Source organism: Triticum dicoccoides, chromosome 2A (assembly GCF_002162155.2).
Source record: "Triticum dicoccoides isolate Atlit2015 ecotype Zavitan chromosome 2A, WEW_v2.0, whole genome shotgun sequence".
NCBI classification, from domain to species: Eukaryota; Viridiplantae; Streptophyta; class Magnoliopsida; order Poales; family Poaceae; genus Triticum; species Triticum dicoccoides.
In genome coordinates, this window is record NC_041382.1 from 684,491,542 (window position 1) to 684,506,296 (window position 14,755).

Genomic DNA, 14,755 nt, shown 5'->3' on the forward strand with positions numbered 1-14,755 from the left:
GGGGTCTGCACTTTCCAAAACATTATTTTCCATGTATAACAATCTACACGGTATGGCATCAGTTACTACTTTCTAGTGCTCATTTTTTGAGTTGGAATTCAGGGTTCTTTATTCAACGAAAGCACACCTAGCACAGTCAGCCTCGGTCAACGAAAGGAGGTACATCATTAGTCCGAGCCTCGGTTACTTGCAGCGAACAAGCTCGCATAGCGTAAAGGTGAGCCGAGAGATTGGAAGATATAGGAACATGTTGAATAACAAAAGAACTAAAGAACTAAAACTAGAAGATAAATCACCAATTTCCAGAAGGATAGGTGCCACAACAGAACGGAAACTGCGAGTGTTCCAGAGGTCTACTACCTCCAGGCAGTCGATCTCCATGACGACGCTGGTCCATCCTCTAAGTTTTGTAAGAATAACGCCATCCAGCAAAGATAGCAAGTGTCACAACGGTATAAGTACTTTATATTTAGCAATTTTACATACCTAATATTTAGCTTAAATAAATAAAAAGTTGCACAAGATCCATGTTTGTAGCAAATCTATTGTTTACAGAACACATATGCCGAAATATTGGCAATGAAAGAATCGAAAAACGACAATCTTTTGAAGACAAACCATAGCACATCTAAAGAGCGCAACGCACAATCCATCTGAGTCTGTTGCAGTGATTATCCCTTCTTTGAGCTATCTCTTTAAAGAGTTAATTTTCCATTTTTTGAGTGACCAAGATGACCTTTTTGTGAATCAAGTGCCAGAAATAAGATTGTAAATTGTGCACCTTCAATTTTCACCTAAAGTAAACCACATGAGATTCCAACTGCCAAATATTCATGATTTCAAAGTTTTTTTGCTATATCTCACTGATTTATTAATTTTCTAGAGATTTACATCAAGTAATTCAAATTTGAACTACAAGTGTGCTCTAGTTTGGTCCTATAAATTGTAAAAAATACGTTTAGGATTGCACATTAGGAATGTAGGCAGTAGCCACAAGGAAATGTCAAATTCCAAACCACTTTATATGATTAGTCATCCATGCAATTTTGATAACAATTTGAAAGAAATTATAAAAAATATAAAAAGGCTCAAAACATTAAAATCATTTTGCAGGGGGCCTTTTATGTACACTAGCTTGTGTGAAAAATGATAAAATGGCAATACTACAAAAAAAGAGAAAAAAACCTTCACAAGATGACTTGTCTCATATCAAGATCAATGGCTTTCAACCCAGATGGCCATGCTCATGGGCATCTTCATGCAATAGTACATGATAACATGACCATTTTCTGGCACTAACAAGGGTGTCAACATTGTGATCAATAATTCCAAAAAAAGCTTGAAGGTTTGGTAAAAAAAGATTATTTTTCATTTTTCTACTGCCCAAGACGACTTTTTTGTGAAGCAAGTGCGAGAAATAAGATTGTAGATTGTTCCCTATTATTTTTACCTAAAGTACACCACATGGGATTCCAACTGCCAAATTTTCATGAATTTCAGAGTGTCTTTTTCTATATTTCACTAATTTATTGAATTTCTAGAGATTTACATCAAGTAATTCAAATTTGAACTACAAGTGTGCTCTAGTTTGGTCGTATAAATTGTGAAATACTTTTAAGATTGCACATTAGGAATGTAGGTAGTATTTACAAAGAAAGTTCAAATTCCCAACCACTTTATACGATTAGCCATCCATGCAATTTTGTCAATAATCTAAAAGAAATCCTAGAAAATAAAAAAAGGCTCAAAAATTGAAATCCTTTCGCATGGGGCCCTTTTATATGCAATAGCTTGTGTGAAAAATGATAAACTGGTAATACCACAAACTAAATAAAATCACAAAATGGTCTATCTCATATGACCATGCCCGGGCATCTTCATGGCATAGTACATGATAACATGACCATTTTTAGCACTAGCAAGGCTGTTATCATTGTGATCAATAATTCCAAAAATAATTTGAAGGTTTGGTTAAAACAATGTTATTTTCCCATTCTTCTAGTGCCAAGATGACTTTTATATGAAGCAAGTGCCAGCAATAAGATTTTAAATTGCGCCGTTTCAATTTTAACCTAAAGTAGACCACATGAGATTCCAACTGCTAAATTTTCATGAATTTCAGAGTGTTTTTACTACATTTCATTGATTTATTTAATTTTCTAGTGATTTACAACAATTAATTTATATTTGAACTATAAACCTGATTTAGTTTGGACCTATAAATTAAAAAAATAAATAGCTTGCACATTAAAAATTTCCATACATGAGGTAGCATCCACATATTGGATCAACAAGGTTTCAACAATCGACCGTAAACAAAAGAGATTTCAGTGCATGAGGTAGCATCAACATATCGGATCCACAACATTGCAACAATCAACGGTAAACAAAAAGGATTTCAGTACATGACAACTGCAATTACTGAACACGCTTCACACGGCAAGCCATTCGGCGGTTCGAGCGGTGAATTTTTTCGTCATACTGACGAGAGAGATCATACTGTCCACAACTATGGGCAGCCGCTTGCAGCCCCGCTTTGGCTTGTATGCGAGGATCGCTAAAACATCATTGGCTTCCGTCACAGGCTTTGCGATGAACGACCACCTATCCTCCTCTGCATGCTCATTCTCCGCATTCACCATCTGCTCATCAGTGGTTGGAGCAGACTTTGACCACCAATCCTCATCCTCATTCTTCTTCACCATCTACTCATCACCGGGCGCATGCCCTTTGACGGTCCTTAGAAACTCCTCCACATTAGTATGCATAATTAGGTATAGAGGCATACCGTGGGGAGGCTGCATGTAGATCACCCTTGGAACTACCAGTGAGCTCTAGTTTGACCTATGGATCTGGCGGGCCGCATGAATACCAGCGAGCTCGCCACCGAGGATCCGACAACTCCATTGCCTCGTGCATCGCCCAGACGAAAACCCCAATACAAGTCACCCACTTGACTTGATCGGAAATTATCTGCCGGATCTCATCCGTCCTTGCATCGGTCAACAACTGCAAGGCATGTTGTGACAGAGCTTTGGTGCTTGGAAACCAGGAGTAGATCTCCTTGCACTTCTCGAGTAAGACAACATCACCTGTGCAGACCATCTCCAACGACGCTGTCATTGCCGACGACGACTGCTGGATTTGGGGGGGTGGGCTGCTCGGGTTGCGGGGGATGCGAAATGAGAGAGAGAGAGAGAGAGATTCCGTCCACTTTTTAGAGACAAATGACCCAACCATCTACTAGCCGGTCCCACCTATCAGCATTTCAAGGGTTTCACGTGTCAGTACCAGGCGAAGTAACGGTCAATGGCTTTTACCCGACAGTAAGCCACCATTTGTGACGCGGAGTTGAGTAGAGGAGGGTAAAAGTAAGCAATGTTAGATAGACAGGGCAAAACTGAGCACAACTAAGAAAGAAGGGGCACAAAAATAGAAATCCCTAAAAAAAGAGTTCCAATAACCTGCATATTCGAGGGAGGAAATGGGTAGCCAGATTCTTAATAGGTTAGTTAATTATAAGCTTTTTTGGCTAGCTATACGTTTATCTGACATTATACAAACACTATGCTTGCAGTTAACACTATTTGGCTGTCGTGTAGACCAGTCAACAGGCACCATGGATATCATCAATTTAGAGACACTAACCTCTGTTGTTGCAGAACGCGGGATCAATACATGCGTTTCGTGTATAACACGGTATCTCTCCCTTGGTATATGCAAACTAAGAAGCTACAAATACCTAACATGTACTCTATATGTAAAGAAATTAATGATATTTATGGAGGAAGTAACAAGTATCAAATTGAATTTGGACGTTAACCCCTAGCGCTAGCACACAAGGCCATTCAAAGGCAGTATTTTCTACTGCCTTTAAATATGGCACAAGTTGTACCCTTAAGCACATATATATCAAATCATACATTTGATTTCTTGTGTATTTCAATTTAACCAATATGATTTTTGAGTGAGAGTTGTAGAAGGAATTGAGAGGGATTGGTGGAACCGATATTTATTTCTTGAGCCTTATGAGCATATATATATATAGGATTATTTGATCTTCTTGGAGTATAAACAAGCCAGAATACTTGCTAGTCTATCCTATGTTTCCAATCTAATCACGATATTCAACATCCCCCCGCAGTCACAACGGTAGCGACGCAGACGATGAGACTGAAGAAGAATCCAAAGGTAAGCCGATGGGCATCGCCCCACAGTCGTAATGGTCAATGCATCATGGAAGTTGTGGATGGAGTGGAAACTGACGAGGTTGCCCAAGCAAGGCAGTTGCCCAAGAGCGTAGGGTGGTGTATTCGTGGTCGAGGTAGCTATGCAAAGAACGCTATGGTTAATGTAGATTCGGGGTGGCTAGTGTTGAGGTAGTCGCCGTGGAGCCACGGGCGCAAGGAGGCTTTGAGTTAGTCATGGTCGCAGTGCTGTCAAGGTAGTGATGCACCAGGAAGAAGACGGTGTTGACGAGGCGTCGCGCCGGGATTGCCAAGCCTAGGGACACGTCGTGGACGAAGGCACGCGTCGATGTTGCCAGAAACCGGGCATGCGTAGATGGACGAAGTCGACGATGCATCGCTCTAGGCTTGGTAGGCCTCAAAGAAGGACTTGACAACAGTTGTGTCACAAATCATCGAGGGGGGGGGGGTAATGTCGCCTGCGGTGGTCGAAGTAGATGAGGTGGTCGAGGAAGATGACGACGACGCTGGCGATGAGCTGGTGCTAGACGAAGACGAAGCGGGTGGACGGCCAGCGTGGCTCGGGCGAACGAGTGCCAGTGGCCGCGAGAAAGCAGAGCGGTGGCAGCGGCCTAAGGATGCGGCGACGGTGGTTAGGTTAGGAGCGCGGTGGCGGTGCTCAAAGTAGGTGAGGAGAACCCAACAGCGTGATGAAGACCAGCACAGACGATGGTGTTCCCGCACCAAGGGAGGCGGCACGACGCATACCATGTGGAAGTCGACACCCGGGGACGACATAATGGACCGCGTGCTGTGACGCTAGGACCCGAAGGGGCGACGTAGCAGCAGCATGCGAGTCGGGGCGACGGGGCCGGTGAGGCATACGGTAGGGCAGCTGTACAGACGTGGCAATGGTGGGTGGTGATGGAGAAGTCCTGATCAGAGCAGGGTGGTGACGGCCAGCGCAGGGCGACAGGCGGGCAAACACACGGACGACGGCCATGACGGGCCGCCTTGTCACGCAAAGCCGCCGAGTCAGAGTAGAAGACGGGTGGTCGTGCCGATGTCGGAGTGGAGGCGCGCGGAGGTTGATGGCGACGGGTGAGCAAACCGATCTTAGATCGAAAACTAAAAAGAAAAACATCGATCAAAAACTCAGATTAATGGATCAGGAAAACGGACTCTCTAGGGCAGCCGGTCAACACGCCCGCTGGACAAACCCTAGGTACAGGTAACACGACCCTCGATGGCCATCATGGAGACCGACCGCCCCGGGGGCAACGTGGGGTGGAAATGGGTGGGCGGCAGCTAGGGTTTGGATAGGTTAAGATTGGTGGAATCGATATTTATTACTTAAGCCTCATGGGTCTATATATAGGAGTACATGATTTTTTTTGAAGTACAAGACAAGCCAGAATAGTTCCTGCTCAATCCTATGTTTCTAATCTAGCCACGATACTCAACAAGAGCCAACCTTTATATCGACACAAGAAACAGAAGATTTTAATTTTAGCTACATAAGTGGACACATGTCATGGTGTACACTACATCTCGTGTTTATTAAGAAATGGGGTTACTTATATTTTTACCCCTCTTAGAGCATCTACATTTGGACTCCTCATACCCGCCTCAAACGACCGGACGGGCTGCCCGCTCAATGCCTCGATGGAACATTGGCACCCAACCGAGCTCCCCATAGTCGGCCCAAACGTCCGGACGGGTCGACAATCACCATATCCGGCCCGTATTTGGGGCGGATATGGCCTAAATTTCTCGTTGGATGTTGATATACATTACTTTGTTACATTATTTCATACATTGTATGGATTTGGTGCGGGCATATGGGTACTACGGTTGTGGATAGCGAAAAATGAGCACTGTGCGGTCACTGCCAGCAGGCGTGTCCGGACGTGCCCATGGGCATATAGGGACTCATATTAGGGAACTATGATTGTAGATGCTCTTATATCTTTTTCATAATGAGGTTTTCTTTGTTTTCCCATTTTATAAGAACTTGTGCCATGTTTTTATTTTATTTGTGTGCATGTTTTGGCAAGTTAGCCCCGCATGTTAGGGCACATGTGACAAGTCCCGTCAAGTAGTTTTTCCTTCGCAAGCCATTTTTCACCTGTTTGGCCGCACACCCTCCTCCTTCGGTTCAACTAGTTGCTTAAATCATACCACTCAACTAGAAAGGAGGCCCACACCTCCCCCAGTCTCACATAATCCCTCGGTCTCACCCGCATCTAGGGTTAGGTTTTTGGCGGCGGCGACGACGATGGTGGTGGCAGCAGTGGGTGTTGAAGATGGAAGCACGCGATGGTCGCTCTATTGCTTTGCAAGGGAAAAGGATCAATGTGCAGAGAGGATGGTGATGATGAAGTTGACGGCAAAACCAAAGCCGAAGGGGGTAGCGCCACCAAAGGTGGATTTTACACGGGTAGCATGGCAAGGAGAATTATTGAGGAGCATATTTTTGGTACATTTTTCTTTTTGCCTCTTTTAACCTGCACTGCTACATGTTTTGTCACTCATCCGAGGCAAAGCCTGAATTTCTCGTCACACACATTCGTTCATTGTTCAGGGGGTTGCTTATAGCTCCACCAATGCCTCCATCACCATGATGGTTTCATTTCAACATGGCAATGGATAATTACTTGACTGGGTAAAGCCTCCTTTTCGCAATGAGTAATTACCTGACCTGGTAAAGCTTCTTCTTCCCATACCGATGAAGTTTAAAATTGCCCTTTACCCATACACATAGCCCCACGACAGGGAACACTTTTTCCCATACCCAACACAACTCAAGGAGCATGGCGATGCGAGGGTCAGATAAAGGGTGGCGCAACAACCAAGGCATGTGGTGGAGCGGTGACCAAAGTGAAGAAAATATTCCCTAGAGGCAATAATAAAGTTGTTATTTATATTTTCTTATATCATGATAAATGTTTATTATTCATGCTAGAATTGTATTAACCGGAAACTTAGTACATGTGTGAATACATAGACAAATTGAGTGTCACTAGTATGCCTCTACTTGACTAGCTCGTTAATCAAAGATGGTTAAGTTTCCTAGCCATGGACAAAGAGTTGTCATTTGATTAACGGGATCACATCATTAGAGAATGATGTGATTGACTTTACCCATCCGTTAGCTTAGCACGATGATCGTTTAGTTTGTTGCTATTGCTTTCTTCATAACTTATACATGTTCCTATGACTATGAGATTATGCAACTCCCGGATACCGGAGGAACACTTACTGTGCTATCAAACGTCACAACGTAACTGGGTGACTATAAAGATGCTCTACAGGTGTCTCCGATGGTGTTTGTTGAGTTGGCATAGATCGAGATTAGGATTTGTCACTCCGTGTATCGGAGAGGTATCTCTAGGCCCTCTCGGTAATGCACATCACCATAAGACTTGCAAGCAATGTGACTAATGAGTTAGTTACGGTATGTTGCATTATAGAATGAGTAAAGAGACTTGCCGGTAACGAGATTGAACTAGGTATTGAGATACCGACGATTGAATCTCGGGCAAGTAACATACCGATGACAAAGGGAACACCGTATGTTGTTATGTGGTTTGACCGATAAAGATCTTCGTAGAATATGTAGGAACCAATATGAGCATCCAGGTTCCGCAATTGGTTATTGACCAAATACGTGTCTCGGTCATGTCTACATAGTTCTCGAACCCGCAGGGTCCGCACGCTTAACATTCGGTGACGATCAATATTATGAGTTTATGTGTTTTGATGAACCGAAGGTTGGTCGGAGTCCCGGATGTGATCACGGGCATGACGAGGAGTCTCAAAATGATCGAGAGATAAAGATGGATATATTAAAAGCCTATGTTTGGACATCGGAAAGGTTTCGAGTGAGTTCGGGCATATACCAGAGTACCGGGGGCTTACCGGAACCCCCCCGGGTTGTATATGGGCCCTAATGGGCTTTAGTGGAGAGAGAGATGCATCCAGGGTAGGACGCGTGCCCCTCCCCCTTGAAGGAAATATGCCCTAGAGGCAATAATAAAGTTATTATTTATTTCCTTATATCATGATAAATGTTTATTATTCATGCTAGAATTGTATTAACCGGAAACATAATACATGTGTGGATACATAGACAAACAGAGTGTCACTAGTATGCCTCTACTTGACTAGCTCGTTGATCAAAGATGGTTGTGTTTCCTAACCATAGACATGAGTTGTCATTTGATTAACGGGATCACATCATTAGGAGAATGATGTCATTGACTTGACCCATTCTGTTAGCTTAGCACTTGATTGTTTAGTTTGTTGCTATTGCTTTCTTCATGACTTATACATGTTCCTATGACTATGAGATTATGCAACTCCCATTTACCGGAGGAACACTTTGTGTGCTACCAAACGTTACAACATAACTGGGTGATTATAAAGGTGCTCTACAGGTGTCTCCGAAGGTACTTGTTGGGTTGGCGTATTTCGAGATTAGGATTTGTCACTCCGATTGTCGGAGAGGTATCTCTGGGCCCTCTCGGTAATGCACATCACTTAAGCCTTGCAAGAATTGCAACTAATGAGTTAGTTGCGGGATGATGTATTACAGAACGTGTAAAGAGACTTGCTGGTAACGAGATTGAACTAGGTATTGAGATACCGACGATCGAATCTCGGGCAAGTAACATACCGATGACAAAGGGAACAACGTACGTTGTTATGCGGTCTGACCGATAAAGATCTTCATAGAATATGTGGGAGCCAATATGAGCATCCAGGTTCCGCTATTGGTTATTGACCGGAGACGTGTCTCGGTCATGTCTACATTGTTCTCGAACCCGTAGGGTCTGCACGCTTGAAGTTCGATGACGGTTATATTATGAGTTTATGTGTTTTGATGTACCGAAGGTAGTTCGGAGTCCCAGATGAGATCGGGGAGATGACAAGGAGTCTCGAAATGGTCGAGACATGAAGATTGATATATTGGAAGCCTATGTTTGGATGTCGGAAGTGTTCCGGGTGAAATCGGGATTTTACCGGAGTACCGGGAGGTTACTGGAACCCCCCGGGAGCTTAATGGGCCTATATGGGCCTTAGTGGAAATAGAGGGAAGCCAGGGGAGTGTGGGCGCGCCCCCCAAGGCCCAATCCGAATTGGTTTAGGGCAAGGGGGGCCGGCCCCCTCTTTCCTTCTTCTCCTCTCTTTTTCCTTCTCCCGAATCCTATTCCAACTAGGAAAGGGGGGAGTCCTACTCCCAGTGGGAGTAGGACTCCTCCTGGCGCGCCCTCTCCTTGGCCGGCCGCACCCCCCTTGGTCCTTTATATACGGGGGCAGGGGGCGCCCCATAGACACAACAATTGATCGTTTGATCCTTTAGTCGTGTACGGTGCCCCCCTCCACCATAGTCCGATATTACTGTAGTGGTGCTTAGGCGAAGCCCTGCGTCGGTAGAACATCAACATCGTCACCACACCGTCGTGCTGATGAAACTCTCCCTCAACACTCGGCTGGATCGGAGTTCGAGGGACGTCATCGGGCTGAACATGTGCTGAACTCGGAGGTGTCGTGCGTTCGGTACTTGATCGGTCGGATCGTGAAGACGTACGACTACATCAACCGCGTTGTGCTAACGCTTCCACTTTCGGTCTACGAGGGTACGTGGACACACTCTCCCCTCTCATTGCTATGCATCACCATGATCTTGTGTGTGCGTAGGAAATTTTTGAAATTACTACGTTCCCCAACAGTGGCATCCGAGCCAGGTTTTGTGCGTTGATGTAATATGCACGAGTAGAACACAAGTGAGTTGTGGGCGATATAAGTCATACTGCTTACTAGCATGTCACACTTTGATTCGGTGGTATTGTTGGATGAAGCGGCCTGGACCGACATTACGTGTACGCGTACGCGAGACTGGTTTTACCACCGTGCTATGTGTTGGGGATCGTAGCAGAAATTTAAAATTTTCTACGCATCACCAAGATCAATCTATGGAGTAATCTAGCAACCAGGGGAAGGGGAGTTTATCTACATACCCTTGTAGATCGTTAAGCGGAAGCGTTACTAGAACCTGGATGAGGTAGTCGTACTCGTAGCGATTCAGATCGCGGTCGATTCCGATCTAAGCGCCGAACAACGGTGCCTCCGCATTCAACACACGTGCAGCCCGGTGACGTCTCCCATGCCTTGATCCAGCAAGGGGAGAGGGAGAGGTTGGGGAAGACTCCATCCAGTAGCAGCACGACGGCGTGGTGGTGGTGGAGGAGCGCGGTACTCCAGCAGGGCTTCACCAAGCACTATGAGAGACGAGGAGGGAGAGAGGTAGGGTTGCGCCTTGGGAGAGAGAGACTCGTGTGTTGTGCAGCCCCAAAACCTCCACTATATATAGGGGCAAGGGCAAGGGGAGGCGCCCTAGGGTTTCCCCTAGGGGGGCAGCGGCCAGGGCAGATGGGATCTCCCCCTTGGGTGACTTGGCCCCCAAGCCAGGAGGTGGGAACCGTAGATGGGGCGCCCCAAACCCCCTGGTCACGTGGGAATAGGTGAGGGGGGCGCACAACCCCTTAGTGGGCTGGTTTGCCCCTTTCCTTGGCCCAGGAAGCCCCCCAACACTTGTCGGGGCTCCCGAAACACCTTTCGGTCATGCTGGTCATCACCCGGTACCTCGGGAACACTTCCGAACTCCAAAACCCTTTGTCCAATATATCAATCTTCACCTCCGGACCATTCCGGAACTCCTCATGACGTCCGGGATCTCATCCGGGACTCCGAACAACATTCGGTAACCGCGTACATACTTTCCCTATAACCCTAGCGTCATCGAACCTTAAGTGTGTAGACCCTACGGGCTCGGGAATAATGCAGACATGACCGAGACATCTCTCTGGTCAATAACCAACAGCGGGATCTGGATACCCATGTTGGCTCCCACATGTTCCAGAATGATCTCATCGGATGAACCACAATGTCAAGGATTCAGTCAATCCCATATACAATTCCCTTTGTCTACCGGTATAGTACTTGCCCGAGATTCGATCGTCGGTATCCCAATACCTTGTTCAATCTCGTTACCGGCAAGTCTCTTTACTTGTTCTATAACACATCATCCCGTGATCAACTCCTTGGTCACATTGTGCACATTATGATGATGTCCTACTGAGTGGGCCCAGAGATACCTCTCCGTTTACACGGAGTGACAAATCCCAGTCTCGATTCGTGCCAACCCAACAGACACTTTTGGAGATACCCGTAGTGCACCTTTATAGCCACCCAGTTACATTGTGGCGTTTGGTACACCCAAAGCATTCCTACGGTATCCGGGAGTTGCACAATCTCATGGTCTAAGGAAATGATACTTGACATTAGAAAAGCTTTAGCAGACGAACTATACGATCTTGTGCTAGGCTTAGGATTGGGTCTTGTCCATCACATCATTCTCCTAATGATGTGATCCCGTTATCAATGACATCCAATGTCCATGGTCAGGAAACCATGACCATCTATTGATCAATGAGCTAGTCAACTAGAGGCTTACTAGGGACATGTTGTGGTCTATGTATTCACACATGTATTATGGTTTCCGGTTAATACAATTATAGCATGAACAATAGACAATTATCATGAACAAGGAAATACAATAATAACCATTTTATTATTGCCTCTAGGGCATATTTCCAACAGTCTCCCACTTGCACTAGAGTCAATAATCTAGTTCACATCACTATGTGATTGCAATGAATCCAACACCCATGGGGTTTGTTCATATCTTGCTTGTGAGAGAGGTTTATTAGTCAATGAGTCTGAACCTTTCAGATCCATGTGTGCTTTACAAATCTCTATGTCATCTTGTAGATGTAGCTACCACGCGCTACTTGGAGCTATTCCAAATAACTGTTCTACTATACGAATCCGGTTTACTACTCAGAGTCATCCGGATTAGTGTCAAAGTTTGCATCGATGTAACCCTTTATGATGAACTCTTTTACCACCTCCATAATCGAGAAAATTCCTTAGTCAACTAGTTACTAAGGATAAGTTCGACCGCTGTCATGTGATCCATTCCTGGATCACTCTTGTACCCCTTGACTGACTCATGATAAGGCAGACTTCAGGTTCGGTACACAGCATAGCATACTGTAGAGCATGTGTCTAAAGCATAGGGGATGACCTTCGTCCTTTCTCTCTCTTCTGCCGTGGTCAGGTCTTGAGTCTTACTCAATGCTCATACCTTGTAACATAGCCAAGAACTTTGCTGATCTATTTTGAACTCCTTCAAAATCTTGTCATGGTATGTATTCATTTGAAAGTACTATTAAGCGTTTTGATCTATCCTTATAAATCTTGATGCTCAATGTTCAAGTAGTTTAATCCAGGTTTTCCATTGAAAAACACTTTTCAAATAACCCTGTATGCTTTCCAGAAATTCTACATCATTTCTGATCAACAATATGTTAACAACATATACTCATCAAAAATTCTATAGTGCTCCCACTCACTTCTTTGGAAATACAAGTTTCTCATAAACTTTGTATAAACCCAAAATCTTTGATCATCTCATCAAAGCATATATTCCAATTCCGAGATGCTTACTCCAATCCTTAGAAGGATTGCTGGAGTTTTGCATACTTGTTAGCATCTTTTAGGATTGACAAAACCTTCTGGTTGTATCACATACAACCTTTCCTCAAGAAAAACGTCGAGGAAACAATATTTTGACATCCTATCTGCAAGATTTCATAAATAATGCACTAACTGCTAACATAATTGCAACAAACTCTTAGCATCGCTAGGAGTGAGAAAGTCTCATCATAGTCAACTCCTTGAACTTGTCGGAAAACATCTTAACGACAAGTCGAGCTTTCTTAATGGTGACACTTACCATCATTGTTCGTCTTCCTTTTAAAATCCATCTGCACCCAACAGCCTTACGACCATCAAGTAGTTCTTCCAAAGTCTATACTTTGTTTTTATACATGGATCCTCTCTCGGATTTTATGGCCTCGAGCCATTCGTCGGAATCCGGGCCCACCATTGCTTCTCCATAGCTCGTAGGTTCATTGTTGTATAGCAACATGACTTCCAAGACAGGATTACATATCACTCTGAAGTAGTACGCATCCTTGTCGACCTATGAGGTTTGGTAGTGACTTGATCCGAAGTTTCATGATCACAGCTTCCACTTCAATTGGTGTAGGTGCCACAGGAACAACTTCCTGTGCCCTTCTATACACTAGTTGAAGTGACGGTTCAGTAACCTCATCAAGTCTCCACCATCCTCCCACTCAATTTTTTCAAGAGAAACTTTTCCTCGGGAAAGGACCCGTTTCTAGAAACAATCACTTTTGCTTCCGGATCTGAAATAGGAGGTATACCCAACTATTTTTGGGTATTCTATGAAGATGTATTTATCTGCTTTGGGTTCGAGCTTATCAGCCTGAAACTTTTTCACATAAGCATCGCAGCCCCAAACTTTTAAGAAACGACAACTTAGGTTTCTCTAAACCATAGTTCATACGGTGTCGTCTCAACGGAATTGTGTGGTTCCCTATTTAAAGTGAGTGCGGTTGTCTCTAATGCCTAACCCATAAACGATAGTGGTAATTCGATAAGAGACATCATGGTATGTGTTGGGGAACGTAGCAGAATTTTAAAATTTTCTACGCATCACCAAGATCAATCTATGGAGTCATCTAGCAATGAGGGAGAGGGGAGTGCATCTACATACCCTTGTTGATCGTGAACGGAAGCGTTCAAGAGAACGGGGTTGATGGAGTCGTACTCGTCGTGATCCAAATCACCGATGACCTAGCGCCAAACGGACGGCACCTCCGCGTTCAACACACGTACGGTTGGGAAGATGTCTCCTCCTTCTTGATCCAGCAAGGGGAAGGAGAGGTTGATGGAGATCCAGCAGCACGACGGCGTGGTGGTGGAAGCAGCGGTGATCTCGGCAGGGCTTCGCCAAGCTCCAACGAGAGAGAGAGAGAGAGAGAGAGGTGTTACGTGGGGAGAGGGAGGCGCCAGAGACTTGGTGCGGCTGCCCTCCCTCCCCACCACTATATATAGGGTCCCTAGGGGGGCACCGGCCCTAGGAGTTCCAATCTCCAAGGGGGGCGGCGGCCAAGGGGGGCTTGCCCCCCAAGTCAAGTGGGGCGCCCCCACCCCTAGGGTTTCCAACCCTAGGCGCAGGGGAGGCCCATGGGGGCACACCAGCCCACTTGGGGATGGTTCCCCTCCCATTTCAGCCCATGGGGCCCTCCGAGATAGGTGGCCCCGCCCGGTGGACCCCCGGGACCCTTCCGGTGGTCCCGGTACAATACCGATTACCCCCGAAACTTTCCCGATGGCCGAAACTGGACTTCCTATATATAAATCTTCACCTCCGGACCATTCCAAAACTCCTCGTGACGTTCGGGATCTCATCCGGGACTCCGAAGAACTTTCGGGTTACCGCATACTAATATCTCTACAACCCTAGCGTCACCGAACCTTAAGTGTGTGGACCCTACGGGTTCAGGAGACATGCAGACATGACCGAGACGACTCTCCGGTCAATAACCAACAGCGGGATCTGGATACCCATG